The following is a 2,868-nucleotide window of genomic DNA, read 5'->3' as shown; positions in this document are numbered from 1 at the left end:
ATTTTCTAAACTTTCGTTGGTGATCCTAACCCCGTTAGTAATCCTAACCTCCGGCGTCAGGTGCTTCCCTCCAAGCTCCTGGTCCAGTCCTCCTAAGCCACGACAACAAACTAGCCCCTAATCGCTCGCAATTCGCCCGGTGGCAATAGCCCTCTTTTATACACCACTATCTTTTCATTTTCTAACAGACATTCTTCCCCTCCCACAAAACCCGATCCCGCGCAAGCGAGGTGGTCTTTTCTTGGAATCCAGAATCCAGAATCCATAACCTGAAGATAACCTATGTTGGTCAGAAGCTTGTTAAAGTGTTCTTCATCAACAAAAACTTTCAATGTCTTTCAGACAACTTTTATGAGAGCTACCCCCTGCTTACCATTCCATCATCAGAGATGTAGAACTTCTCACCAAAAAAGTCGTGAACGCAGAAGCTGCTGTGAACTTCAATATATATATATATATATATATATATATATATATATATATATATATATATATATATACTATGCCACCCGTAACCCGTTGGGTCAAATAAAATCTTAAATGGCTTCTCTTTTTTAAACCAGGTTACTATTAGCTTAAGACTTACCAGTTGTGTGCGGTCATCATGCTCTCTCGAAGGAAAGTAAACTGGATACAGGCGTTCTCAAGAAATTAGATAAGGAGAGCCTTCTTAAGGGACTGTAGGGCGCGAAAACACGAAAAATTCTGGAAAATCAACGAATTTTAGGTAAACATTTCAAAAGATTCTCTATGATGGTGGTAACACTTTAGCCAAATATTACAGCTCAATTCCGTTTCTTTTCTTATATATAAAATAAAATAGATAAATTTTTGGCAACCTCTGGCAACCCCATTGCATGAAAAAACATTCTGTATATTGAAATAAAGTCAAAATTTTGATACCCAGTTCTGTTTTGTTTACTATAATTAATATATATGGAGATATCTGGCAACTTGCCCAACACTAATCGTCAATCACCACAAGGATCTCAGTATCTCTTCAAAGCTAAAGGAGAAAGGATGTCGCCCTGTCGCGTATCTGTTAGCCTACCAGTCATGCATGCGATCGTATTATCTTTTATTCTACCAACAGGTATTCAAAAGATTCTCTATGATGGCTGTAACACTTCGACCAAATATTACAGCTCAATTCCGTTTCTGTTCTTATATATAAAATGAAATAGATAAATTATTGGCGACATCTGGCAACCCCATTGCATGAAAAAACATTCTGTATATTGAAATTAAGTCAAATTTTCGATAGCCAGTTCAGTTTTGTTTAAAGTTTTAAACGGAAACGTAAAAAAATAGACAATGTCACGAGTGAGTACGCGGCCGGAGGATTTTAAATGCCGGTGCGCTCCTTTAAACTTTAAATGCCTCTCCTGAAAAGTTTATGTTTTTTATATTTAAATAGCCATATCTCTGTTTCTTTTTGTCCGATTTCATTCATTCTTTCGAATTTGTAAAGAGAAAGAGTAATTCTTTAATTTGATCAGAAAAAAACAAAGGAAACTGTAACTTAATTTTTTTGTTTAATTTATCATAGCAGATTTTCACTGAAGTTTCTACTATTCAAAATAAAAAAATCATAAAAAAGAATAAAAGAGAGTAGGAAAAAATCTAACTCAATGAAGTTGTTTCCAAGACTCTAATCTTTCATTTCCTACATAGTAGGCTGATTACCTATGCCTGTGGATACTTCAATGATTACAGATACTATCATAAAAAAAAGAAAGAAAAAAATTAACTACACGTAATATATACATGTTACTAAAACAATTTAGTATGCAATAATACTCTTTCCGATAGAGTAAGTATACATAAGTTCACCAAAGAAATTGAACAACTTTTATGACACGTTCACCTATAAGCACTTCCCACAGTCCCTTAATTATGCTTATGGTATGTCACGTCCCGTCATCCCACTCATTATCATTATCAATCATGGAGTCCCATGGGACTTGAGCGAGAAGCAATGTTTTTAGATATAAACTTTATGATAGATATACTATGTCACTATCACCGTATAGTATAAATTACGGACAATAAGTTTCTATATCAAATTGAGTATAATTTAGAGCTCTTACCTCTTTTCAGTAGACGAAGGCAGTGACTTGATCAGTTATAAGAAGTGCCATGCAGAAGGTTGTGACGTCATGTCGTCGTTGCTTGGAAAACTACGCATTATATGATTTATACGGCTCGTGATATTTTATTAAACTCATTATGCCTCATAGATGCTAATTCAGGTGTTGAATATACTTTTAGATACTGAATATAAACATTTTAGATATCAATAGTCAGAAAATATGTAATCGAAAAATTGTGACGTCATGTCGTTGCTTGGAACACTACATAATATTCTAATATACCCATTATGTCTCATAGATGCTAGTTCAGGAGTTGGCTATACTTTTGAATAATGAATATGAACATTTTGAATATTAGTGGTCAGAAAATATGTAATCAGAAAATTGGAAATTAAAAAATGAGCAAATTGGAAAATAAACAGTCGTGACGTCACGCGTTCAGAGCTGGGGTTCCTTAGGACCCACAGAGCTGATGTATATTTTTATCTTTAAGGATTTTCCTCCAACGAACACTGTCTCTAAGTGATTTTATTCAGCTGAGGGAAAAACCAATTTCCAGTGTGGAATGATATAAGATTACCATTACCGTTCTTAATGCCAATACCATACTAATGATAGAGACGTATTACGAAGAATTTACGATTCTCGCTCTCTTACGAACAGGCACGATGTATTAGACCATTATTCCTTTTTTCAACTTTCTGTACACTTTCTGTAGACTTTCTGTGCACTTTCTGTACACTTTCTGTACACTTTCTGTAAACTTTCTATGCAC

The sequence above is a fragment of the Oratosquilla oratoria genome, chromosome 12 (assembly GCF_046742065.1).
Source record: "Oratosquilla oratoria isolate Oo_2021 chromosome 12, ASM4674206v1, whole genome shotgun sequence".
NCBI classification, from domain to species: Eukaryota; Metazoa; Arthropoda; class Malacostraca; order Stomatopoda; family Squillidae; genus Oratosquilla; species Oratosquilla oratoria.
Note: the sequence above shows the minus strand (reverse complement) of the source record.